The 27,620-nt window shown below is 56.0% G+C and overlaps 2 long non-coding RNA genes across 2 annotated transcripts; one reads left to right on the forward strand and one right to left on the reverse strand.

The window, feature by feature from the left end:
• Positions 1 to 5,329: 5,329 nt before the first annotated feature.
• LOC144955740 (uncharacterized) lies at positions 5,330 to 9,777 on the reverse strand. The gene is made up of 3 exons (XR_013641795.1): positions 9,697 to 9,777; positions 6,018 to 6,181; positions 5,330 to 5,433 (listed from the first exon to the last, which is right to left on the reverse strand). It is a non-coding gene; the product is annotated as an uncharacterized LOC144955740 (long non-coding RNA).
• Positions 9,778 to 17,731: 7,954 nt separating this feature from the next.
• Positions 17,732 to 26,705, forward strand: LOC144955742 (uncharacterized). Its single transcript, XR_013641796.1, has 3 exons — positions 17,732 to 17,930; positions 22,316 to 22,375; positions 26,619 to 26,705. It is a non-coding gene; the product is annotated as an uncharacterized LOC144955742 (long non-coding RNA).
• The last annotated feature ends 915 nt before the right edge of the window (positions 26,706 to 27,620 follow it).

Here is a 27,620-nt window from a genome sequence, read left to right on the forward strand (position 1 = left end):
CCACCTCCTCCACCTCCAACTTTTCCTCCACCTCCTCCAACTCCACCTCCTCCACCTCCTCTTCCACCTCCTCCACCTCCACCTCCTCCACCTCCTCCACGTCCACCTCCACCTCCTCCACCTCTTCCACCTCCACCTCCTCCACCTCCTCCTCCCCCCGCATGTCGTCGTCATCGTCATCCCGCTGCTACTGCTGCTGTTCTTGTTGTTGTTGTGGTGGTTGTTGTTGTTGTTGTGGTGGTTGTTGTTGTTGTTGTTGTCGCCCTCATCGAACCAACGCAGCCTCCGGCGAGACGTTCGAACCTCCACCACCTCCACCTCCTCCACCTCCTCCACCTCCACCTCCTTCACCACCACCTCCACCTCCTCCACCTGCTCCATCGCCGCCTCGAGAGAAAAACGGCAAACGCACAACGGCGGATTTGCTCGCAAGGCGACGATCGATGGTCACCATCAACACCATCACCAGCATCACCACCACCACCATCACCAGCATCACCACCACCACCATCATCATCATCACCACCACCATCATCATCACCACCACCACCACCATCATCACCACCACCACCACCATCATCACCACCACCACCATCACCATCACCACCACCATCACCACCACCATCACCATCACCACCATCACCACCACCACCATCATCATCATCACCACCACCATCATCATTCATCATCATCACCACCACCATCATCATCATCATCACCACCACCATCATCACCACCAGCACCACCACCATCACCACCACCACCACCATCATCACCACCACCACCATCATCACCACCACCACCACCACCATCACCACCACCATCACCACCACCACCCCCACCATCACCACCACCATCACCACCACCATCACCACCACCACCACCATCATCACCACCACCACCACCATCACCACCACCATCACCACCACCACCCCCACCATCACCACCACCATCACCACCACCATCTTCACCTCCATCTCCTCCGTCTGCCATCCACCACAGCTGGGCATCCCACGCCTCCCGGATGACCCGTCAGCCGGACAGCGGATCCCTCCTCCACCGTGGGGACCTCCACCGTGGGGACCTCCGCCGTGGGGACCTCCTCCACCGTGGGGACCCCCCCCTTCTCCTCCGCCGTAGAGACCTCCTCCTCCTCCTCCTACTCCGCTGTAGCGACCTCCTCCTCCTCCTCCGCCGTGGGGACCACCTCCGCCGTGGGGACCACCTCCGCCGTGGGGACCTCCCCGCAGGCGCAGAGTGACCTCCACGCTGTCCCGCACGTCGTGTCCGCACAGCGACCCGCCGGGCGTCTCCGTGACGACGACCCGCGGCTTCTTGAGGATTCCACGCGGCCACTGGAGCCTGCGCCTCTCCACCACCTCCACCACCTCCACCACCTCCTCCACCTCCTCCACCACCTCCACCTCCTTGCCGCCAACATCACCATCACCATCGTCACCGCCACCATCACCATCATCGCCACCATCATCGTCACCGTCATCGTCGTCGTCATCGCGAAGCTGCTGCGGCTGCAGTCGGACGAGGGATGAGGCCGACGTTTCGTGAGCGGACCCTCCGTCAGGGTCCCCGCGCTGACGGGCTCCGGGGTGACACGTGGACTGGCGTCCGGGAAATCGGCGACTCGTGTCAAGTGGTGGTGATGGTGGTGGTAGTGGTGGTGGTGCTGATGGTGGTGGTGGTGGTAGTGGGGGTGGTGGTGCTGATGATGATGGTTTTGATGATGATGGTGGTAGTGGGGGTGGTGGTGGTTTTGATGATGATGATGGTAGTGGGGGTGGTGCTGATGATGATGGTGGTGCTGATGATGATGATGGTTTTGATGATGGTGGTGCTAAAGATGATGATGATGGTTTTGATGATGGTGGTGGTAGTGGGGGTGGTGGTGGTGCTGATGATGGTGGTTTTGATGATGATGATGATGATGGTGGTGGTGGTGGTGGAGGTGCTGATGATGATGGTGGTGGTGGTTTTGATGATGATGATGATGGTGGTGGTGGCTGTGATGATGCTGACATAAACCACGATGTTGACGATAATCTTGACGGTGCTGCTGCTGCTGCTGCTGTTGCTGATGATGGTGCTGATGCTGTTGCTGATGATGATGGTGGTGATGATGATGATGGTGCTGATGATGCTGATGGTGCTGATGATGATGATGGTGGTGATGATGATGTGGATGCCAACCATGATGATACTGCTGCTGCTGCTGATGTGTAAGCTAAGAGTGACGGTGGTGGCGGTGGTGGTGGTGGTGGTGGTGGTGGCGTTGATGGTGGACGAGCCGTCAGGGTGACTCTAGACCCGTGGGGCGACTCGTCCAGGCTGTCGACGCTGCACACGCTGCCTGGCGGGGAGACGAAATCTCCCGCGGAGATCGTCAAAGCCTTGACCACCACGGGGGGAGGGAGGGGGAGGGAGGGAGGTTAGGCCACACACCAAAACACTCTCACACACCTTGTGAGTGAGTGGGTGGGTGGGTGAGTGAGTGAGTGAGTGGGTGGGTGGGTGAGTGAGTGGGTGAGTGAGTGAGTGGGTGGGTGGGTGGGTGGGTGGGTGGGTGGGTGGGTGAGTGAGTGGGTGAGTGGGTGGGTGGGTGAGTGGGTGGGTGGGTGAGTGAGTGGTGGTGGGTGGGTGGGTGAGTGAGTGAGTGGGTGGGTGGGTGGGTGGGTGAGTGAGTGAGTGGGTGGGTGGGTGGGTGGGTGGGTGGGTGAGTGGGTGGGTGAGTGGGTGGGTGAGTGAGTGAGTGAGTGAGTGGGTGAATGAGTGGGTGGGTGAGTAGGTGGGTGGGTGGGTGGGTGAGTGAGTGAGTGGGTGGGTGGGTGAGTGGGTGGGTGGGTGGGTGGGTGGGTGAGTGAGTGAGTGAGTGAGTGAGTGGGTGGGTGGGTGGGTGAGTGAGTGGGTGGGTGGGTGGGTGAGTGAGTGAGTGAGTGGGTGAGTGGGTGGGTGGGTGGGTGGATGAGTGAGTGAGTGAGTGTGGGTGGGTGGGTGGGTGAGTGAGTGAGTGGGTGGGTGAGTGAGTGGGTGAGTGGGTGGGTGAGTGAGTGGGTGGGTGGGTGGGTGGGTGGGTGAGTGGGTGGGTGGGTGGGTGAGTGAGTGAGTGAGTGAGTGAGTGGGTGGGTGAGTGAGTGAGTGAGTGGGTGGGTGGGTGGGTGAGTGGGTGAGTGGGTGGGTGAGTGGGTGGGTGGGTGGGTGAGTGAGTGAATGAGTGGGTGGGTGGGTGGGTGGGTGAGTGAGTGAGTGGGTGGGTGAGTGGGTGGGTGGGTGGGTGGGTGAGTGAGTGGGTGGGTGGGTGAGTGAGTGAGTGAGTGAGTGAGTGAGTGAGTGAGTGAGTGGGTGGGTGAGTGAGTGGGTGGGTGAGTGGGTGGGTGGGTGGATGAGTGAGTGAGTGTGGGTGGGTGAGTGAGTGAGTGAGTGGGTGGGTGGGTGGGTGAGTGGGTGGGTGGGTGGGTGGGTGGGTGAGTGAGTGAGTGAGTGGGTGAGTGAGTGAGTGGGTGGGTGAGTGAGTGAGTGAGTGGGTGGGTGGGTGGGTGGGTGAGTGAGTGGGTGGGTGGGTGAGTGGGTGGGTGGGTGGGTGGGTGAGTGGGTGGGTGAGTGAGTGAGTGAGTGGGTGGGTGGGTGAGTGAGTGAGTGAGTGGGTGGGTGGGTGAGTGAGTGAGTGGGTGAGTGAGTGGGTGGGTGGGTGAGTGAGTGAGTGAGTGAGTGAGTGGGTGGGTGGGTGAGTGGGTGGGTGGGTGGGTGAGTGAGTGAGTGAGTGGGTGGGTGGGTGGGTGAGTGAGTGAGTGGGTGAGTGAGTGAGTGAGTGGGTGGGTGGGTGAGTGAGTGAGTGAGTGGGTGGGTGGGTGGGTGAGTGGGCGGGTGAGTGGGTGGGTGAGTGAGTGCTAGAGGCTACCTGGGGGAGCTTTGTCAATGTAACAGCACTTGCCCCTACTGCCCTGCTAGAGGCTACCTGGGGGAGCTTTGTCTGTGTCTGTGTGTAACAGCACTTGCCCCTGCAGCCCTGCTAGAGGCTACCTGGGGGAGCTTTGTCTATGTAACAGCACTTGCCCCTACAGCCTGTTAGAGACTACCTGGGGGAGCTTTGTCTGTGTCTGAGTGTGTAACAGCACTTGCCCCTACAGCCTGCTAGAGGCTACCTGGGGGAGCTTTGTCTGTGTGTGTAGCTACTCCTAACAGCACTTGCCCCTACAGCCTGCTAGAGGCTACCTGGGGGAGCTTTGTCTGTGTAACAGCACTTGCCCCTGCAGCCTGCTAGAGGCTACCTGGGGGAGCTTTGTCTGTGTCTGAGTGTGTAACAGCACTTGCCCCTACAGCCTGCTAGAGGCTACCTGGGGGAGCTTTGTCTATGTAACAGCACTTGCCCCTGCAGCCTGCTAGAGGCTACCTGGGGGAGCTTTGCCTCTGTAGGTAGCTACTACTAACAGCACTTGCCCCTTCAGCCTGCTAGAGGCTACCTGGGGAATCTTTGTCTGTGTGTAACAGCACTTGCCCCTGCAGCCTGCTAGAGGCTACCTGGGGGAGCTTTGTCTGTGTCTGTGTGTAACAGCACTTGCCCCTTCAGCCTGCTAGAGGCTACCTGGGGGAGCTTTGTGTGTGTAACAGCACTTGCCCCTACAGCCCTGCTAGAGGCTACCTGGGGGAGCTTTGTCTGTGTCTGTGTGTAACAGCACTTGCCCCTGCAGCCTGCTAGAGGCTACCTGGGGGAGCTTTGTCTGTGTCTGTGTGTAACAGCACTTGCCCCTGCAGCCTGCTAGAGGCTACCTGGGGGAGCTTTGTCTGTGTGTGTAACAGCACTTGCCCCTACAGCCTGCTAGAGGCTACCTGGGGGAGCTTTGTCTCTGTCTGTGTGTGTCTCAGCACTTGCCCCTACTGCCCTGCTAGAGGCTACCTGGGGGAGCTTTGTCTGTGTGTGTAACAGCACTTGCCCCTACAGCCTGCTAGAGGCTACCTGGGGGAGCTTTGTCTGTGTGTGTAACAGCACTTGCCCCTACAGCCTGCTAGAGGCTACCTGGGGGAGCTTTGCCTGTGTCTGTGTACCCGCTCACCGCCAACTGTGAGTGGAGCTGCTGCTGAGACGCCTCCAGTCGCTTCTGGAAGAACCTCCGGCTCTCAACAGCCTCCGCCGTAGGGACACGGTCCCCACGGCAGAGCTCCGCCGTGGGGACGCGGACCCCCTGACGGAGCTCCGCCGTGGGGACGCGGTCCCCGTGGCGGAGCTCCGCCGGCGGGGCGCGGTCCCCACGGCGGAGCTCCGCCCGGGGGACGTGGTCCCACCTACGGCGGAGCTCCGCGTGGGGGGACGCGGGTCCTCGTGGCGGAGCTCCGTGAGGGGGACAGCCTTGAGTCTGGAGTTAGTGCTCCCTCCTCGGATGAGGACGAGGACCTCGTCCAGGGGGATCAGGCCCCTCGCGGATGCTGCGCACACAATCACTCACCAACTCACTCACCAACTCACTCACCCACTCACCCACCCACCTACTCACCCACCCACCCACTCACCCACCCACCCACTCACCCACCCACCCACCCACTCACCCACCCACCCACTCACCCACTCACCCACCCACCCACTCACCCACCCACCCACTCACCCACTCACCCACTCACCCACCCACCTACTCACCCACCCACCCACTCACCCACCCACTCACCCACCCACCCACCCACTCACCCACTCACCCACCCACCTACTCACCCACCCACCCACTCACCCACCCACTCACCCACCCACCCACCCACTCACCCACTCACCCACCCACCCACTCACCCACCCACCCACTCACCCACTCACCCACTCACCCACCCACCCACTCACCCACCCACTCACCCACCCACCCACTCACCCACCCACCCACCCACTCACCCACCCACTCACCCACTCACCCACCCACCCACCCACCCACTCACCCACTCACCCACCCACTCACCCACCCACCCACCCACTCACCCACCCACTCACCCACCCACTCACCCACCCACTCACCCACCCACCCACTCACCAGTGCGTGCTATGTGGGTGCCTCTGCGCCTAGCGCTGAGTGGGATGTGACTCCTCTGGAAGTTTTCAGTCGCCTCCGTCTGCCGCGCTCTCCGCTCCGCCAGGCAGGATGCACGACGACGCTCCTCACCCTCATGGTGAGCACGCACACGTGACTCCAGCAGCCTGGGTGAGTGGGGGGGTGGGGGGGTGAGGGGGTGAGTGGGTGAGTGGGGGGGTGGGTGGGGGGGTGAGTGGGTGAGTGGGGGGGTGAGTGGGGGGGTGGGTGGGTGAGTGGGTGGGTGAGTGGGGGGGTGAGTGGGGGGGTGAGTGGGTGAGTGGGTGAGTGGGTGGGTGGGTGAGTGAGGGGGTGGGTGGGTGGGTGAGTGGGTGAGTGGGGGGGTGAGTGGGGGGGTGAGTGGGTCAGTGGGGGGGTGAGTGGGGGGGTGAGTGGGGGGGTGGGTGGGTGAGTGGGTGAGTGGGTGGGTGAGTGGGTGGGTGTGTGGGTGGGTGAGTGGGTGAGTGAGTGGGTGGGTGGGTGAGTGGGGGGTGAGTGGGGGGGTGGGTGGGTGAGTGGGGGGGGTGAGTGGGTGGGTGGGTGAGTGAGTGGGGGGGTGGGTGGGTGAGTGGGTGAGTGGGGGGGTGAGTGGGGGGGTGGGTGGGTGGGTGAGTGGGGGGTTGAGTGGGCGGGTGAGTGGGGTGGGGGGGTGGGTAGGTGAGTGGGTGAGTGGGGGAGTGGGTTGGTGAGTGGGGGGGTGGGTGAGTGAGTGAGTGAGTGGGTGAGTGGGTGAGTGAGTGGGGGGGTGAGTGGGGGGGTGGGTGGGTGGGTGAGTGGGGGGGTGGGTGGGTGGGTGAGTGGGTGAGTGGGGGGGTGAGTGGGTGGGTGGGTGGGTGAGTGGGTGAGTGGGTGGGTGGGTGAGTGGGTGAGTGGGGGGTTGAGTGGGGGGGGTGAGTGGGGTGGGGGGGTGGGTGGGTGAGTGGGTGAGTGGGTGAGTGAATGAGTGGGTGAGTGAATGAGTGGGTGGGTGAGTGAGTGGGTGGGTGGGTGAGTGGGGGGGTGAGGGGGGTGAGTGGGGGGGGTGAGTGGGGGGGTGGGTGGGTGAGGGGGTGGGTGGGTGAGTGGGGGGGTGAGGGGGTGAGTGGGGGGGTGAGTGGGGGGGTGAGTGGGGGGGTGAGTGGGGGGGTGGGTGGGTGAGGGGGTGAGTGGGTGGGTGGGTGAGTGGGTGGGGGGGTGGGGGGGTGAGTGGAGGGGTGGGTGGGGGGGTGGGGGGGTGGGTGGGTGGGGGTGTGAGTGGGTGGGTGAGTGGGTGGGTGGGTGAGTGGTGGGTGGGTGGGTGAGTGGGGGGGTGAGTGGGTGAGTGGGGGAGGTGAGTGGGGGGGTGGGTGAGTGGGTGGGTGGGGGGGTGGGTGAGTGGGTGGGTGAGTGGGTGGGGGGATGGATGAGTGGGGGGGTGGGTGAGTGGGTGGGTGGGTGAGTGGGTGAGTGGAGGGGTGGGTGGGTGAGTGGGTGGGTGAGTGAGTGAGTGGGTGGGTGAGTGAGTGAGTGGGTGAGTGGGGGGGTGGGTGAGTGGGTGAGTGAGTGAGTGGGTGGGTGGGTGGATGAGTGAGTGAGTGGGTGAGTGATTGATTGGGTGAGTGAGTGAGTGAGTGGGTGGCTGAGTGATTGAGTGGGTGAGTGAGTGGGTGGGTGAGTGAGTGAGTGAGTGGGTGAGTGGGGGGGTGGGTGAGTGGGTAGGTGAGTGAGTGGGTGGGTGAGTGGGTGAGTGAGTGAGTGGGTGGCTGAGTGATTGAGTGTGTGAGTGAGTGGGTGGCTAAGTGAGTGGATGAGTGAGTGGGTGGGTAAGTGAGTGGATGAGTGAGTGAGTGTGTGAGTGGGTGAGTGGATGAGTGAGTGAGTGTGTGAGTGAGTGAGTGGGTGAGTGGGTGAGTGAGTGGGTGAGTGGATGAGTGAGTGGCTGAGTGATTGAGTGAGTGAGTGGGTGGCTGAGTGATTGAGTGAGTGAGTGAGTGGGTGAGTGGGTGAGTGAGTGGGTGGGTGGGTGGGTGGGTGGGTGGGTGAGTGAGTGGGTGGGTGGGTGAGTGGGTGGGTGAGTGAGTGAGTGGGTGGGTGGGTGGGGTGAGTGAGTGGGTGGGTGGGTGGTTGAGTGGGGGGGTGAGTGGGGTGGGGGGGTGGGTGGGTGAGTGGGTGAGTGGGTGATTGAATGAGTGGGTGGGTGAGTGAGTGGGTGGGTGGGTGAATGGGGGGGTGAGGGGGTGAGTGGGGGGGTGAGTGGGGGGGTGAGTGGGGGGGTGGGTGGGTGAGGGGGTGAGTGGGTGGGTGGGTGAGTGTTTGGGTGGATGAGTGGGGCGGTGAGTGAGTGGGGGGGTGAGTGGGGGGGGTGAGTGGGGGGGGGTGGGTGAGTGAGTGAGTGAGTGTGTGAGTGGGTGGCTGAGTGATTGAGTGGGTGAGTGAGTGAGTGGATGAGTGAGTGGGTGAGTGAGTGGGTGGGGGCTATCATGGTAGTAATTGAAGGTGGAGGCGTTACCAGTCCCTGACACCCGTCCAGAGCCCCACTTGTTCACGTGGTGGCTACAAAGTTCATTTGGGGAACAGCCACAACCACCACCACCACCACCACAACCACCACCACCACCACCATCACAACTACCACCACCACCACAACCACCACCACCACCACAACCACCACCACCACCACCATCACAACTACCACCACCACCACAACCACCACCACCACAACCACCACCACCACCACCACCATCACAACCACCACCACCACAACGAATGATGCCTGTTGTTGTTGTGATAAGTGTGGTGAGGTTGAGTGTCATCATCACCATCATCATCACCACCATCATCATCACCACCATCACAACCACCACCACCATCACAACCACCACCACCATCATCATCACCACCATCACAACCACCACCACCACTACCATAACGAATGATGCCTGTTGTTGTTGTGATGAGTGTGGTGAGGGTGAGTGTCATCATCACCATCATCATCACCACCATCATCACCACCATCATCACCATCATCATCATCACCACCATCACAACCACCACCACCTCAATCACCACCGTCATCACTACCAGCACAATCACCACCATCACCACTTTAAACGCCACCACCACAATCACCACCACCTCCATCACCACCTTAAACACCATCAGCACCACCACCACCACCTTAAACACCACCACCACAATCACCACCACCTCCATCACCACCACCATCACCTCCATCACCACCACCTCCATCACCACCACCACCACAACCACCACCATCACAACCACCACAACCACCACAACCACCACCACCTCCATCACCACCATCACCACCACCATCACCACCACCACCATCACAACCACCATCACAACCACCACCACCATCACCAACACCAACACCTCCATCACCACCACCACAACCACCACCACCACCCACATCACCACCACCGCCACCACCATCACCACCATCACCACCATCACCAACACCTCCACCATCACCACCATCACAACCACCACCACCACCATCACAACCACCACCACAACCACCACCACCATCTCCATCAACACCACCGCCACCACCATCAACCACCATCACCACCATCACCAACACCTCCACCATCACCACCATCACAACCACCACCACCACCATCACAACCACCACCATCACCACCTCCACCACCGCCATCACCTCCTCCGTCTCTGCGTCTCCACGAAGAGCGATCTGGCACGACAGCGTAGAGCCCTCGTCTCTTCCCGTAGCCGCCTCCGCACCTCCTCCGCCTCCTCCTCCTCCTCCACCACCGCTCCACCTCCTCCACCACCACCTCCACCTGCTCCACCACCTCCTCCACCTCCACCTGCTCCACCACCTCCACCCGCTTGACGCACGACCCACATCGTGTCCCTGCCGAGCCGAGAGGGAGAAATGAGCGTTGAGCGAGACTCGTAAATGTGTTTGTCTCTCTCTGTGTCTGTGTGTGTGTCTGTGTGTGTGTCTGTGTGTGTGTCTGTGTGTGTGTGTCTGTGTGTGTGTCTGTGTGTGTGTCTGTGTGTGTGTGTCTGTGTGTGTGTCTGTGTGTCTGTGTGTGTGTGTCTGTGTGTCTGTGTGTGTGTGTCTGTGTGTGTGTGTCTGTGTGTGTGTCTGTGTGTGTGTGTCTGTGTGTGTGTCTGTGTGTGTGTGTCTGTGTGTGTCTGTGTGTGTGTGTCTGTATGTGCGTCTGTGTGTGTGTCTGTGTGTGTCTGTGTGTGCGTCTGTGTGTGTGTCTGTGTGTGTGTGTCTGTGTGTGCGTCTGTGTGTGTGTCTGTGTGTGTGTGTCTGTGTGTGTGTGTCTGTGTGTGTGTCTGTGTGTGTGTCTGTGTGTGTGTCTGTGTGTGTGTGTCTGTGTGTGCGTCTGTGTGTGTGTCTGTGTGTGTGTGTCTGTGTGTGTCTCTGTGTGTCTCTCTGTGTCTGTGTGTGTCTCTGTGTGTGTGTCTGTGTGTGTCTCTGTGTCTGTGTGTGTCTCTGTGTCTGTGTGTGTGTGTGTGTCTGTGTGTGTGTGTCTGTGTGTGTGTGTCTGTGTGTGTCTGTGTGTGTCTCTGTGTCTGTGTGTGTCTCTCTGTGTCTGTCTCTGTGTGTCTGTGTGTGTGTCTGTGTGTGTGTCTGTGTCTGTGTGTGTGTGTGTCTGTGTGTGTGTCTGTGTGTGTTTGTCTCTCTCTGTGTCTGTGTGTGTGTCTGTGTGTGTCTGTGTGTGTGGGTGTCTGTGTGTGTGTGTGCGTCTGTGTGTGTCTGTGTGTGGGTGTCTGTGTGTGTCTGTGTGTGTCTGTGTGTGTCTGTGTGTCTCTGTGTCTGTGTGTGTGTCTCTGTGTGTCTCTGTGCCTGAGTGTGTGTGTGTGTGTCTGTGTGTGTGTCTCTGTGTCTGTGTGTGTCTGTGTCTGCGTGTGTCTCTGTGTGTGTCTGTGTGTGTGTCTGTGTGTATGTGTGTCTCTGTGTGTGTCTGTGTGTGTGTCTGTGTGTGTGTGTCTCTGTGTCTGTGTTTGCCTTTGTGTGGCTGTGTGTGTCTCCGTGTCTCTATGTGTCTGTGTGTCTCTGTGTCTGTGTGGGTGGGTGGGTGAGTGGGTGAGTAAGTGAGTGAGCGAGTGAGTGGGTGAGTAGGTGAGTGAGTGGGTGAGTAGGTGAGTGAGTGAGTGGGTAAGTGAGTGGGTGAGTGAGTGAGTAGGTGAGTGAGTGAGTGTGTGAGTGGGTGAGTGAGTGGGTGAGTGCATGAGTGAGTGGGTGAGTGAGTGGGTGAGTGGGTGAGTGAGTGAGTGAGTGGGTGAGTGGGTGAGTGAGTGGGTGAGTGAGTGAGTGAGTAGGTGAGTTAGTGGGTGAGTGGGTGAGTGAGTGGGTGGGTGAGTGAGTAGGTGAATGAGTGAGTGGGTGAGTGAGTGGGTGAGTGAGTAGGTGAATGAGTGAGTGGATGAGTAAGTGAGAGTGAGTGAGAGTGAGTGGGTGAGTGAGTGGGTGAGTAGGTGAGTGAGTGGGTGAGTGGGTGAGTGAGTGGGTGAGTGAGAGTGAGTGGGTGAGTAGGTGAGTGAGTGAGTGCTACATGATGTGCGAAGACATTATCCGTTACACAAGTCAAACAAGGTAACACTTGTTCACGAAGCTGTACAGATTTTAAAAAAGGCAATAATTGTATACAAAATGTTTAATATAAAATTAACTTAAAATCCTTATAACCTGAACGCTCACCTGGGTTGCAGTCCTTTTAACCACAATTATAAATTCCCGCCAACTGACGCGACCCTCAGAAGTCGCCCCACCTTTGCCAGCGTCTTAAAAAGCGAAATTAAAAGTTAATTTCCGCGAAGTTTGGTGGTGAATTGCAACTATAAACAAAAATTGCAGGCCCCGGGCTCACCTAGCCGAGGCCTCGTCGCCTAGGCCTTTGTTGAAGCGCGTCGCCATGGTAACCAGACCCGGAAGTCACCCCTCCCCCCCATAGCAACCAACGTTGAGTCTATGGGGCAACGTTGAGTCTATGGGGCAGTGTTGAGTCTATGGGGCAGTGTTGAGTCTATGGGGCAGTGTTGAGTCTATGGGGCAGTGTTGAGTCTATGGTGCAGTGTTGAGTCTATGGGGCAGTGCTGAGTCTATGGTGCAGTGTTGAGTCTATGGGGCAGTGTTGAGTCTATGGGCAGTGTTGAGTCTATGGGGCAGTGTTGAGTCTATGGTGCAGTGTTGAGTCTATGGGGCAGTGTTGAGTCTATGGGGCAGTGTTGAGTCTATGGGGCAGTGTTGAGTCTATGGGGCAGTGTTGAGTCTATGGTGCAGTGTTGAGTCTATGGGGCAGTGCTGAGTCTATGGTGCAGTGTTGAGTCTATGGGGCAGTGTTGAGTCTATGGGCAGTGTTGAGTCTATGGGGCAGTGTTGAGTCTATGGTGCAGTGTTGAGTCTATGGGGCAGTGTTGAGTCTATGGGGCAGTGTTGAGTCTATGGGGCAGTGTTGAGTCTATGGGGCAGTGTTGAGTCTATGGTGCAGTGTTGAGTCTATGGGGCAGTGCTGAGTCTATGGTGCAGTGTTGAGTCTATGGGGCAGTGTTGAGTCTATGGGCAGTGTTGAGTCTATGGGGCAGTGTTGAGTCTATGGTGCAGTGTTGAGTCTATGGGGCAGTGTTGAGTCTATGGTGCAGTGTTGAGTCTATGGGGCAGTGTTGAGTCTATGGGGCAGTGTTGAGTCTATGGGGCAGTGTTGAGTCTATGGGCAGTGTTGAGTCTATGGGGCAGTGTTGAGTCTATGGTGCAGTGTTGAGTCTATGGGGCAGTGTTGAGTCTATGGTGCAGTGTTGAGTCTATGGGGCAGTGTTGAGTCTATGGGGCAGTGTTGAGTCTATGGGGCAGTGTTGAGTCTATGGTGCAGTGTTGAGTCTATGGGGCAGTGTTGAGTCTATGGGGCAGTGTTGAGTCTATGGTGCAGTGTTGAGTCTATGGGCAGTGTTGAGTCTATGGGACAGTGTTGAGTCTATGGGCAGTGTTGAGTCTATGGTGCAGTGTTGAGTCTATGGGTGGCAGTGTTGAGTCTATGGGCAGTGTTGAGTCTATGGGCAGTGTTGAGTCTATGGGCAGTGTTGAGTCTATGGGCAGTGTTGAGTCTATGGGCAGTGTTGAGTCTATGGTGCAGTGTTGAGTCTATGGGGCAGTGTTGAGTCTATGGGTGGCAGTGTTGAGTCTATGGTGCAGTGTTGAGTCTATGGGGCAGTGTTGAGTCTATGGTGCAGTGTTGAGTCTATGGGGCAGTGTTGAGTCTATGGTGCAGTGTTGAGTCTATGGGGCAACGTTGAGTCTATGGGGCAACGTTGAGTCTATGGGGCAACGTTGAGTCTATGGGGCAGTGTTGAGTCTATGGTGCAGTGTTGAGTCTATGGTGCAGTGTTGAGTCTATGGTGCAGTGTTGAGTCTATGGGGCAACGTTGAGTCTATGGGGCAACGTTGAGTCTATGGGGCAACGTTGAGTCTATGGGGCAGTGTTGAGTCTATGGTGCAGTGTTGAGTCTATGGGTAGTGTTGAGTCTATGGGGCAGTGCTGAGTCTATGGTGCAGTGTTGAGTCTATGGTGCAGTGTTGAGTCTATGGGTGGCAGTGTTGAGTCTATGGTGCAGTGTTGAGTCTATGGTGCAGTGCTGAGTCTATGGTGCAGTGTTGAGTCTATGGTGCAGTGTTGAGTCTATGGTGCAGTGCTGAGTCTATGGTGCAGTGTTGAGTCTATGGTGCAGTGTTGAGTCTATGGGTGGCAGTGTTGAGTCTATGGTGCAGTGTTGAGTCTATGGTGCAGTGCTGAGTCTATGGTGCAGTGTTGAGTCTATGGTGCAGTGTTGAGTCTATGGGTGGCAGTGTTGAGTCTATGGTGCAGTGTTGAGTCTATGGTGCAGTGCTGAGTCTATGGTGCAGTGTTGAGTCTATGGTGCAGTGCTGAGTCTATGGGGCAGTGTTGAGTCTATGGGGCAGTGTTGAGTCTATGGGGCAGTGTTGAGTCTATGGTGCAGTGTTGAGTCTATGGGGCAGTGTTGAGTCTATGGTGCAGTGTTGAGTCTATGGTGCAGTGCTGAGTCTATGGTGCAGTGTTGAGTCTATGGTGCAGTGCTGAGTCTATGGGGCAGTGTTTAGTCTATGGGGCAGTGTTGAGTCTATGGGGCAGTGTTGAGTCTATGGGGCAGTGTTGAGTCTATGGTGCAGTGTTGAGTCTATGGTGCAGTGCTGAGTCTATGGGGCAGTGTTGAGTCTATGGGGCAGTGTTGAGTCTATGGGGCAGTGTTGAGTCTATGGTGCAGTGTTGAGTCTATGGTGCAGTGCTGAGTCTATGGGGCAGTGTTGAGTCTATGGGGCAGTGTTGAGTCTATGGTGCAGTGTTGAGTCTATGGGGCAGTGTTGAGTCTATGGGTGGCAGTGTTGAGTCTATGGTGCAGTGTTGAGTCTATGGGTAGTGTTGAGTCTATGGTGCAGTGTTGAGTATATGGGGCAGTGTTGAGTCTATGGGGCAGTGTTGAGTCTATGGGGCAGTGTTGAGTCTATGGGTGGCAGTGTTAAGGCTATGGGGCAGTGTTGAGTCTATGGTGCAGTGTTGAGTCTATGGGGCAGTGTTGAGTCTATGGGTGGCAGTGTTGAGTCTATGGGGCAGTGTTGAGTCTATGGGGCAGTGTTGAGTCTATGGGGCAACGTTGAGTCTATGGGGCAGTGTTGAGTCTATGGGGCAGTGTTGAGTCTATGGGGCAGTGTTGAGTCTATGGGCAGTGTTGAGTCTATGGGCAGTGTTGAGTCTATGGGTGGCAGTGTTGAGTCTATGTGGCAGTGTTGAATCTATGGGGCAGTGTTGAATCTATGGGGCAGTGTTGAGTCTATGGGCAGTGTTGAGTCTATGGGGCAGTGTTGAGTCTATGGGTAGCAGTGTTGAGTCTATGGTGCAGTGTTGAGTCTATGGTGCAGTGTTGAGTCTATGGGGCAACGTTGAGTCTATGGGGCAACGTTGAGTCTATGGGGCAGTGTTGAGTCTATGGTGCAGTGTTGAGTCTATGGTGCAGTGTTGAGTCTATGGTGCAGTGTTGAGTCTATGGGGCAACGTTGAGTCTATGGGGCAACGTTGAGTCTATGGGGCAGTGTTGAGTCTATGGTGCAGTGTTGAGTCTATGGGGCAGTGTTGAGTCTATGGGTGGCAGTGTTGAGTCTATGGGGTAGTGTTGAGTCTATGGTGCAGTGTTGAGTCTATGGGGCAGTGTTGAGTCTATGGGTGGCAGTGTTGAGTCTATGGGGCAGTGTTGAGTCTATAGGGCAACGTTGAGTCTATGGGGCAGTGTTGAGTCTATGGGGCAGTGTTGAGTCTATGGGGCAACGTTGAGTCTATGGGTGGCAGTGTTGAGTCTATGGGGCAGTGTTGAGTCTATGGGTGGCAGTGTTGAGTCTATGGTGCAGTGTTGAGTCTATGGGGCAGTGTTGAGTCTATGGGGCAGTGTTGAGTCTATGGTGCAGTGTTGAGTCTATGGGGCAGTGTTGAGTCTATGGGTGGCAGTGTTGAGTCTATGGGGCAGTGTTGAGTCTATAGGGCAACGTTGAGTCTATGGGGCAGTGTTGAGTCTATGGGGCAGTGTTGAGTCTATGGGGCAACGTTGAGTCTATGGGTGGCAGTGTTGAGTCTATGGGGCAGTGTTGAGTCTATGGGTGGCAGTGTTGAGTCTATGGTGCAGTGTTGAGTCTATGGGGCAGTGTTGAGTCTATGGGGCAGTGTTGAGTCTATGGGGCAGTGTTGAGTCTATGGGTGGCAGTGTTGAGTCTATGGGGAAGTGTTGAGTCTATGGGCAGTGTTGAGTCTATGGGTGGCAGTGTTGAGTCTATGTGGCAGTGTTGAGTCTATGGGGCAGTGTTGAATCTATGGGGCAGTGTTGAGTCTATGGGCAGTGTTGAGTCTATGGGCAGTGTTGAGTCTATGGGTGGCAGTGTTGAGTCTATGTGGCAGTGTTGAATCTATGGGGCAGTGTTGAATCTATGGGGCAGTGTTGAGTCTATGGGCAGTGTTGAGTCTATGGGGCAGTGTTGAGTCTATGGGGCAACGTTGAGTCTATGGGGCAGTGTTGAGTCTATGGTGCAGTGTTGAGTCTATGGTACAATGCTGAGTCTATGGTACAATGTTGAGTCTATGGTACAATGTTGAGTCTATGGTACAATGCTGAGTCTATGGTGTAGTGTTGAGTCTATGGTGCAGTGCTGAGTCTATAGTACAATGCTGAGTCTATGAGGCAGCGAGGCTGTTTGCGATGAGTGATTAACTGTGGTTTGGCAACACTGCCCCTGATGTCCTCAGAGTGTCTGGGGGACATTGCGACATTCCTTTCGCATCAGCCCTGGGGGTCAGAACGATGACCAATGTTCATCCACCGTCCGCATACTGATACTGATCTAGATTCATACTCTAGTATTGGTTCTTTCGGTAAAGTCACGTAGAAGGGAAATAATAAAATAATAAAAATATAACATAATAAAATTTCGGTTTAAAGCTTTCGTGACTGCAGGGATTCATCTTCTTGGTTCTTTCGGTAAAGTCACGTAGAAGGGAAATAATGAAATAATAAAAATATAAAACAATAAAACAAATTTGCATGTTTTATATTTGATGAAACCACGTGGTTGGCGACGGACCACGTGGTTAAAGGTGGACCACGTGGTTACTGATTGAACCACGTGGTTAGCGATTGAACCACGTGCTTAGCGATTGAACCACGTGGCTAGCGATGAACCACGTGATTAACGATGTACCACGTGGTTACCGATTAATTAACCGGTTAATTAACCGGTTAATCATGTCTGCGCTCCCATTGGCCGAGCTCATGAATATTAATTGCAGCTCGTGTCCCGATGCCCTCGCGAGATAAGCGCGTGACATTCCAGTTACTCAACCTAATTAATATTCATGAGCTACCCCCCCCTCCCCTCCCCCCCCCCCAGTTATCCGCCAAGCGATCCGATTGGTCGGCATCATCCCGCCCGCCTGGCCTCATTAAATATTCATGAGCGCGCGCGCGATCTCTGCGCTCCCATTGGTCGAGCTCCCTTCGTGAATATTCAATCAGGGGGGCGCGTCTCGACGCTCTCGCGAGACTCTCTTGCGCGTGCGCGAGACATTAACGGAAGTGACGCAACCCTCATTAAATATTCATGAGCGCGCGCGCGCGAGATCCCCGCGCTCCCATTGGCCGAGCTCCCTCATGAATATTAAATCAGGGGGGGCGCGTCCCGACGCTCTCGCGAGAAGCGCGCGCGCGCGCGAGACATTAACGGAAATGACGCAGTGCCTCATTAAATATTCATGAGCGCGCGCGCGAGATCCCTGCGCTCCCATTGGCCGAGCTCCCTCATGAATATTAAATCAGGGGGGCGCGTCCCGACGCTCTCGCGAGAAGCGCGCGAAATTAACGGAAGTGACGCAACTCCTCATCAATATTCATGAGCGCGCGCGCAAGATCCCCGCGCTCCCATTGGTCGAGCTCCCTCATGAATATTAAATCAGGGGGGGCGCGTCCCGACGCTCACGCGAGACGCGCGCGAAATGAACGGAAATGACGCAACTCCTCATCAATATTCATGAGCGCGCGCGCTATTCCGACGCTCCCATTGGCTATCCAGCCACGACGCGCGCTACGCCCCGCCCCTTTCGCCCTCATGAATATTAATTAGGGGCTCCCCACCACCACCCCCCCCTACTTTTCTTGTTGACCTCTTCCGCTAGCCGGTGAAAGGCCGTGGCGATGGCGGCTGTAGTTGGCACGCTGTGTCCTTCACGACTGCTGCTGCTGCAACTGCAGCTGCAGCAGCAGCAGTCGCCGCTGTTGCTGCTGCAGCTGCCGCTGAGGCGACGGCTGCTTCACAGACGCCTCCAGCAGCATGCAGCAGCAGCAGCAGCCCTCAGCATCAACACGGACGTGAGTCATCATCATCATCATCAAGTTTCCCTCAGCATCAGCATCACCGTCATCATCATCACCACCATCATCGCCATCATCATCAACTTTTCCTCAGCATCATCATCATCGTCATCACCATCAACTTCCCCTCATCATCACCATCATCACCACCATCATCAACTTCTCCTCAGCATCATCATCACCACCATCATCATCATCAACTTTCCCTCAGCATCATCATCACCACCATCATCAATTTTCCCTCAGCATCATCATCATCATCAACTTTCCCTCAGCATCGCCACCATCACCACCATCATCAACTTTCCCTCAGCATCGCCACCATCACCATAATCATCAACTTCTCAGCATCATCACCACCATCACCATCGTCACCATCAACTTTCCCTCAGCATCACCATCATCACCACCATCACCATCAACTTTCCTTCAGCATCACCACCATCATCAACTTTCCCTCAGCATTGCCACCATCACCACCATCATCAACTTCTCCTCAGCATCATCATCATCACCATCGTCACTATCAACTTCTCCTCAGCATCACCATCATCACCACCATCATCAACTTTCCCTCAGCATCACCATCATCACCATCATCATCGTCACCATTAACTTTCCCTCAGCATCACCGTCATCATCACCACCATCATCACCACCATCATCAACATTCCCTCAGCATCATCACCATCATCACCATCATCATCAACTTCTCCTCAGCATCATCATCATCATCAACTTCTCCTCAGCATCACCATCATCATCAACTTTCCCTCAGCATCACCACCATCACCATCGTCGCCACCATCATCGTCACCACCATCATCATCATCACCACCATCATCGCCGCCACCATCATCATCAATTTTCCCTCAGCATCACCACAATCATCAACCTTCCCTCATCACCATCAACACCACTAGCTAAACACCACCGACCGCCTCCATTACACAGACACCACAGACACCACAGACACCACACACACCACACACACCACACACACCACACACACACACCACACACACCACACACACACACCACACACACACACCACACACACACCACACACACACCACACACACCACACACACACACACGCCACACACACACCACACACACCACACACCACACACCACACACACACCACACACACGCACACCACACACACGCACACCACACACACCACATACACCACACACACCACACACAGACACCACACACCACACCACACACACCACACGCACACCACACACCACACACGCACACCACACACACCACACACGCACACACCACACACACCACACACGCACACCACATACACCACACACACCACACACAGACACCACACACCACACCACACACACCACACGCACACCACACACCACACACGCACACCACACACACCACACACGCACACACCACACACACCACACACGCACACCACACACACCACACCCCACACACACCACACACACCACACACGCACACCACACACACCACATACACCACACACACCACACACAGACACCACACACCACACCACACACACCACACACACCACACACACACCACACCACACACACCACACACACCACACACACCACACACACACACACCACACACACCACACACACACCACGCACACACCACACACACACCACACACACACCACGCACACACCACAACACACACACCACACACGCACCACACACCACACACGCACCACACACGCACCACACACCATACACACCACACACGCACACCACACACACACCACGCACACACCACAACACACACACACCACACACGCACCACACACACCACACACAACACACACACCACACACACACACCACACACACACCACACACACCACACACACCACACACACACCACACACACCACACACACACCACACACACCACACACACACACACCACACACGCACACCACACACACCACATACACCACACACACCACACACAGACACCACACACACCACACACCACACGCACACCACACACACCACACACACACCACACACACCACACACGCACACACCACACACACCACACACGCACACCACACACACCACACCCCACACAGACCACACACGCACACACGCACACCACACACACCACATACACCACACACACCACACACAGACACCACACACCACACACACCACACCACACACACCACACACACACCACACACACCACACACACCACACCACACACACACACACCACGCACACACCACGCACACACCACGCACACACCACAACACACACGCACCACACACGCACCACACACCACACACACACCACACACCATACACACCACACACACCACACACGCACACCACACACACACACCACACACACACCACGCACACACCACAACACACACACACCACACACGCACCACACACACCACACACAACACACACACCACACACACACACACACCACACCACACACACCACACACACACCACACACGCACACCACACACACCACATACACCACACACAGACACCACAGACACCACACACCACACACACCACACACACACCACACACCACACGCACACCACACACACCACACACACACCACACACACCACACACGCACACACCACACACACCACACACGCACACCACACACACCACACCCCACACACCACACACACCACACACGCACACCACACACACCACACCCCACACACACCACACACACCACACACGCACACCACACACACCACATACACCACACACACCACACACAGACACCACACACCACACACCACACCACACACACCACACCCACCACACACACACCACACACACCACACCACACACACCACACCACACACACCACACCACACACACCACACACACCACACACACACCACACACACACCACAACACACACGCACCACACACACCACACACACACCACACACACACACCACACACACACACCACACACACACCACACACACACACCACACACACACACACACCACACACACCACACACTACACACACTACACACACACCACCCACCACCCCCCCACTAACCCCAACCCCTCCCACCCCCCCCACCACCACCCCCCACCACCCCCCACCACCCCCCACCACCCCCACCCCACACCCCCCACTCCCCCATCGGAGGGAGGGGGGAGGAGGTGGTGACGTAACGCCCGGGGGAATCAACACTGTACACACTGCACACACTGTACACACACTGTACGTACAGTGTAATACATGCCGTGTATACAGTGTCTTTAATGTACACACTGTATACCTAGTGTACAGTGTGCATACTGTATACAAGTGTGTGTACTGTGCATATACGCCGCGTACACACTGTACACACACTGTACACACTGAGTGTGTACAGTGTGTACACGGTTTGTACAGTGTGCGCGCGGTGTCTGTACAGTGTATGTACACTGTAGGTACTGTATGCGCGTACAGTATCTACAACGTGTAGATACAGTGTACATGCAGTACGTATACTGCATGTACAGTGTCAGTGTGTGTGTCTGTGTGTGTGTGTCATTGTGTCAGTGTGTGTCTGTGTGTGTCTGTGCGTCTGTGTGTGTGTGTCTGTGTGTGTGCGTGTCAGTGTGTGTCAGTGTGTGTCTGTGCGTCTGTGTGTATGTGTGTGTGTATGTCAGTGTGTGTGTCTGTGTGTGTGTCTGTGTCTCTGTGTGTGTGTGTGTGTCTGTCTGTGTGTCTGTGTGTGTGTGTCTTCGCTGCGTTACGACTACCTCGCCTGGTACGCAGGAGGTCTGTGTCTCTCTCATCATCATCACGGTGGCTATGAGATGTTGACTACCTCACCTGGTCTACAGGAGGTCTGTGTCTCTCTCATCATCACGGTGGCTATGAGATGTTGACTACCTCACCTGGTCTACAGGAGGTCTGTGTCTCTCTCATCATCACCATCACGGTGGCTATGAGATGCTAACTACCTCGCCTGGTACGCAGGAGGTCGTGGGTTCGATCCCAACCCTAACATCACGGTGGCTAGGAGATGTTAACTACCTCGCCTGGTCTACAGGAGGTCTGTGTCTCTCTCATCATCATCACAGTGGCTAGGAGATGTTGACTACCTCGCCTGGTACGCAGGAGGTCGTGGGTTCGATCCCGTATCCTGACGATGCCTGCTGCTGTAAATCTGCAGTCCGCGTCTCTCTCTCTCCGTGTATCTCTCTCACCCACCCTGGAATTCACTCGCACACTCACCCATGTCCTGCTGTTGCTGCTGCTGATGATGATGGCGATGATGCTGATGATGATGGTGATGATGGTGATTGTGCTGCTGATGATGATGATGATGCTGATGATGATGCTGATGCTGTGACTATTCTCAGGCCAGGAGATGGAGGTTCTCTCCAATGACAGAAACCCCGGAGCGGAGGAGGCTACTACTGGTAAGGTTCATAGAGACCCACAGACTCAGCACTGAGACCCATAGACTCAACACTGCACCATAGACTCAGCACTGAGACCCACAGACTCAACACTGAGACCCACAGACTCAACACTGAGACCCACAGACTCAGCACTGAGACCCACAGACTCAACACTGAGACCCACAGACTCAACACTGAGACCCACAGACTCAACACTGAGACCCACAGACTCAGCACTGAGACCCACAGACTCAGCACTGAGACCCACAGACTCAGCACTGCCCCATAGACTCAACACTGAGACCCACAGACTCAGCACTGAGACCCACAGACTCAGCACTGAGACCCACAGACTCAGCACTGAGACCCACAGACTCAGCACTGCACCGTAGACCCATCACTGAGACCCACAGACTCAACACTGAGACCCACAGACTCAACACTGAGACCCACAGACTCAGCACTGAGACCCACAGACTCATCACTGCACCGTAGACCCAGCACTGAGACCCACAGACTCAACACTGAGACCCACAGACTCAACACTGAGACCCACAGACTCAGCACTGAGACCCACAGACTCATCACTGCACCGTAGACCCAGCACTGAGACCCACAGACTCAGCACTGAGACCCACAGACTCAGCACTGAGACCCACAGACTCAACACTGAGACCCACAGACTCAGCACTGAGACCCACAGACTCAGCACTGAGACCCACAGACTCAACACTGAGACCCACAGACTCAGCACTGAGACCCACAGACTCAACACTGAGACCCACAGACTCAGCACTGAGACCCACAGACTCAGCACTGAGACCCACAGACTCAACACTGAGACCCACAGACTCAACACTGAGACCCACAGACTCAGCACTGAGACCCACAGACTCAGCACTGAGACCCACAGACTCAACACTGAGACCCACAGACTCAACACTGCTCCATAGACTCAGCACTGAGACCCACAGACTCATCACTGCACCGTAGACTCAACACCTCGACCCATAGACTCAACACTGCCCCATAGACTCAGCACTGAGACCCACAGACTCAACACTGAGACCCACAGACTCAACACTGAGACCCACAGACTCAGCACTGAGACCCACAGACTCAGCGCTGAGACCCACAGACTCAGCACTGAGACCCACAGACTCAGCACTGAGACCCACAGACTCAACACTGAGACCCACAGACTCAACACTGAGACCCACAGACTCAGCACTGAGACCCACAGACTCAGCACTGAGACCCATAGACTCAACACTAGGGGTCGGCACGGTTTGGCTCAAACCACCAAACCGCGGTTTGAACCGAACCAAATCGGTTTGGTTTGGCTCTGTTTGAACTGGTTCGGTTTGGTTTGGGGCTACGAAAACCGACTCGGTTTGGCTCGGACAGGGTGGAACCGGCTCAAACTAGTTTGGTTCAAGCCAACTTAAGAGGTTTGGTTTAGCTTAGTTTGGTTTGGTTTTGGTTTGGTTTGGTTCAGTCGTCGCTGGTTTGGTTTGGATTGCTCAATTTGAAACCAGTTTGAGTCGGTTCAAACCGTGCCGACCCCTACTCAACACTGAGACCCACAGACTCAGCACTGAGACCCACAGACTCAACACTGCACCGTAGACCCAGCACTGCTCCACAGACTCAACACTGAGACCCACAGACTCAGCACTGAGACCCACAGACTCAGCACTGAGACCCACAGACTCAGCACTGAGACCCACAGACTCAGCACTGTCCATAGACTCAACACTGAGACCCACAGACTCAGCACTGCACCATAGACTCAGCACTGAGACCCACAGACTCAGCACTGAGACCCACAGACTCAACACTGAGACCCACAGACTCAACACTGAGACCCACAGACTCAGCACTGAGACCCACAGACTCAGCACTGAGACCCACAGACTCAACACTGAGACCCACAGACTCAACACTGCTCCATAGACTCAGCACTGAGACCCACAGACTCATCACTGCACCGTAGACTCAACACCTCGACCCATAGACTCAACACTGCCCCATAGACTCAGCACTGAGACCCACAGACTCAACACTGAGACCCACAGACTCAACACTGAGACCCACAGACTCAGCACTGAGACCCACAGACTCAGCGCTGAGACCCACAGACTCAGCACTGAGACCCACAGACTCAGCACTGAGACCCACAGACTCAACACTGAGACCCACAGACTCAACACTGAGACCCACAGACTCAGCACTGAGACCCACAGACTCAGCACTGAGACCCATAGACTCAACACTAGGGGTCGGCACGGTTTGGCTCAAACCACCAAACCGCGGTTTGAACCGAACCAAATCGGTTTGGTTTGGCTCTGTTTGAACTGGTTCGGTTTGGTTTGGGGCTACGAAAACCGACTCGGTTTGGCTCGGACAGGGTGGAACCGGCTCAAACTAGTTTGGTTCAAGCCAACTTAAGAGGTTTGGTTTAGCTTAGTTTGGTTTGGTTTTGGTTTGGTTTGGTTCAGTCGTCGCTGGTTTGGTTTGGATTGCTCAATTTGAAACCAGTTTGAGTCGGTTCAAACCGTGCCGACCCCTACTCAACACTGAGACCCACAGACTCAGCACTGAGACCCACAGACTCAACACTGCACCGTAGACCCAGCACTGCCCCACAGACTCAACACTGAGACCCACAGACTCAGCACTGAGACCCACAGACTCAGCACTGAGACCCACAGACTCAGCACTGAGACCCACAGACTCAGCACTGTCCATAGACTCAACACTGAGACCCACAGACTCAGCACTGCACCATAGACTCAGCACTGAGACCCACAGACTCAGCGCTAAGACCCACAGACTCAGCACTGAGACCCACAGACTCAGCACTGCCCCATGGAATCAACACCGAGACCCATAGACTCAACACTGAGACCCACAGACTCAACACTGAGACCCACAGACTCAACGCTGAGACCCACAGACTCAGCGCTGAGACCCACAGACTCAGCGCTGAGACCCACAGACTCAGCACTGAGACGCACAGACTCAACACTGCACCATAGACTCAACACTGAGACCCACAGACTCAACACTGGGACCCACAGACTCAACACTGAGACCCACAGACTCAACACTGAGACCCACAGACTCAACGCTGAGACCCACAGACTCAGCGCTGAGACCCACAGACTCAGCGCTGAGACCCACAGACTCAGCACTGAGACGCACAGACTCAACACTGCACCACAGACTCAACACTGAGACCCACAGACTCAACACTGGGACCCACAGACTCAACACTGAGACCCACAGACTCAGCACTGAGACCCACAGACTCAACACTGAGACCCACAGACTCAGCACTGAGACCCACAGACTCAACACTGCACGATAGACTCAACACTGAGACCCACAGACTCAGCACTGAGACCCACAGACTCAGCACTGAGACCCACAGACTCAGCGCTGAGACCCACAGACTCAACACTGGGACCCACAGACTCAACACTGAGACCCACAGACTCAACACTGAGACCCACAGACTCAACGCTGAGACCCACAGACTCAGCGCTGAGACCCACAGACTCAGCGCTGAGACCCACAGACTCAGCACTGAGACGCACAGACTCAACACTGCACCACAGACTCAACACTGAGACCCACAGACTCAACACTGGGACCCACAGACTCAACACTGAGACCCACAGACTCAGCACTGAGACCCACAGACTCAGCACTGAGACGCACAGACTCAACACTGCACCACAGACTCAACACTGAGACCCACAGACTCAACACTGGGACCCACAGACTCAACACTGAGACCCACAGACTCAGCACTGAGACCCACAGACTCAACACTGAGACCCACAGACTCAGCACTGAGACCCACAGACTCAACACTGCACGATAGACTCAACACTGAGACCCACAGACTCAGCACTGAGACCCACAGACTCAACACTGAGACCCACAGACTCAGCACTGAGACCCACAGACTCAACACTGAGACCCACAGACTCAACACTGAGACCCACAGACTCAGCACTGAGACCCACAGACTCAACACTGCACCATAGACTCAACACTGCCCCATAGACTCAACACTGCCCCCATAGACTCAACACTGCACCACAGACTCAACACTGCACCATAGACTCAACACTGCCCCCATAGACTCAACACTGCACCACAGACTCAACACTGCAGCATAGACTCAACACTGCCCCCATAGACTCAACACTGCACCACAGACTCAACACTGTCTCCCCCCGTGTCTCAGGCTGTAGCTCCTCTCTGTGTGTCTCCGGCGCGTTTCTGCTGGCACGGAAACGCAGGAGGCGGTCTTCACACCAAACCCAAAGAGGTGTCCCCATCAACAGCATCACCAACAACTACCCACTCACTCACTCACTCACCCACTCACTCACTCACTCATTCACTCATTCACCCATTCAGCCATTCACTCATTCACTCATTCATTCACCCATTCACCCACTCAGCCATTCACTCATTCACTCATCACCCACTCAGCCATTCACCCACTCACTCATTCACCCACCCACTCACCCACTCACTCACTCACTCACCCACTCACTCACCCATCCACTCACCCACTCACTCACCCATCCACTCACTCACTCACTCACCCACTCACTCACCCACCCACTCACTCACCCACTCACCCACTCACTGACCCACTCACCCACTCACTCACCCACCCACTCACCCACTCATTCACTCATTCACCCACTCACTCATTCACTCATTCACCCACTTAGCCATTCACCCACTCACGCACCCACTCACTCACTCACCCACCCACTCACCCACTCACCCACCCACTCACCCACTCACTCACCCATCCACTCACCCACTCACTCACCCATCCACTCACTCACTCACCCACTCACCCACCACTCACCACCCACTCACCCACTCACTCACCCACTCACTCACTCACCCACCCACTCACCCACTCATTCACTCATTCACCCACTCACTCACCCACTCACCCCACCCACTCAGCCATTCACCCACTCACTCACTCACCCACCCCCCCCCACTCACTCACTCACCCACCCACTCACCCACTCATTCACCCACTCACCCACCACTCACTCACTCATTCACTCACTCACTCATTCACTCATTCACCCACTCAGCCATTCACCCACTCACTCACCCCCTCACCCACTCACCCACTCACCCACCCACTCACCCACGTCACCCACCCACCCCCCCCACTCACCCACTCACCCCCCTCACCCCCTCACCCACTTAC

The sequence above is a fragment of the Lampetra fluviatilis genome, unplaced genomic scaffold (genome assembly GCF_964198595.1).
Source record: "Lampetra fluviatilis unplaced genomic scaffold, kcLamFluv1.1 SCAFFOLD_243, whole genome shotgun sequence".
NCBI classification, from domain to species: domain Eukaryota; kingdom Metazoa; phylum Chordata; class Hyperoartia; order Petromyzontiformes; family Petromyzontidae; genus Lampetra; species Lampetra fluviatilis.